Source organism: Echinops telfairi, unplaced genomic scaffold, assembly GCF_000313985.2.
Source record: "Echinops telfairi isolate 266 unplaced genomic scaffold, ASM31398v2 ScPeMD7_2010;HRSCAF=2546, whole genome shotgun sequence".
NCBI classification, from domain to species: Eukaryota; Metazoa; Chordata; class Mammalia; order Afrosoricida; family Tenrecidae; genus Echinops; species Echinops telfairi.
In genome coordinates, this window is record NW_022105908.1 from 21,066,542 (window position 1) to 21,067,967 (window position 1,426).

A 1,426-nucleotide genomic window follows, 5' to 3' on the forward strand; every position below is an offset into this window, starting at 1 on the left:
TGGATGCAAGGTTGGTGGGAACAGGGCAGGGTGCTGACAGCTCCCAGGTGGGCTCCCAGGGTCAGCGGCCGATATGGGGCAGTCCCTGGAAGCAGACACAGAATGCCAGTACGTATGGAGGGTGAAGGGCTAGAGAGGAGTTCCCAGTGTCACTCTGATAAGAATGCCACACCCGCAAGGGGACATCACCAGGCTACCACCTGATTAATAAGTTGGACTTCAGCCTGCACTTTCACAAAGGCTCAATTTGATACAAAATCTAGCTGACACAAATGCTATCAGTCTTGACCACATTCAGCCTCTTGAAATGTCTGAATTTCAAACAATTCTTTTTGGTTAAGTGACTCTGTGTCGTCCTTCCATCTTTTTTTGTTGCCTCTTACATGTTTCAATGTTTTGTTCATAGAATTCTTCAGTATTGCCATTTAAGGCCTAATTCCACCCCCTAGCCCCTTGGCTGTTTCAGCTTGAAAAATGCTGACTGTGTTCTTCCTTCTTTACTTTATAACACCGGGTCTTTGAATATCTCAATGTAATACTTTATATTATAAAGCAGGGAATCCATAGCAATAACAACACACAATTATCATATTAAGATAAATGGTAGGTGTACAATTATCCTATAGCTTGTTATCTTGAAATTTATGTACTAGAGATTGTTTTCAAGCGTTCCCTTAACCTAGCCTGGCAAAAGTTCATTGTTATCTCCTATGCACTCCAGTCATTAATCTCAAAGTTAGGTGTGCTCTGATCCTTTATAACTTCCTGTAATTTGCATTTACTGACTATAGGTTTCATCTAAGAACATATATGTGCTGGAATGTGTCTGTTCTAAGAAATGGCATTCGAAGTCACCGACAGAAGTAATAGTAGCTCCCTTTTTATTGTGTAAGTTCGCTGGAACATGAGAACATGACTTCCTATACCAAAGAACATCAAGTCTGTTTGCTTTGATGATTTTATTGCCTACAGGCCTGTTTATAATTAACCTGGGTCCATTTCTAAAATAACAATTGAATTGGAGGCTCTATCAATCAAGGAATAAGGAGGAAAGCTGCCAGAAAGAATAGCGAGGAGACAAAAATGAGAGGTGTCCCCAAGGAGAAGAGGATGCAGCCCAAGGAAACAGGGTATGATACCAAAAGAGAAGTGACACACACACACACACACACACACACACACACACACCCCAAAAAAGAGGAGGATGTGGCTCCCGAGAAGAAGGAGCTCCATCTTGGAGAATTTGAGTTTCCAGAACTTGTCATCCCCTTTCTTAAAATCCTTCCATGACAACCTGTTTCCAGAGTCTCTGGGTGGTGCAAACAGCACACTCAGCTGCTAACAGAAAGGCTGGAGGTTCGAGTTTACCCAGACACCTCAAAAGAAAGAGCTGGCCATCTACTTCCGGGACAAATATCAGCCAGTG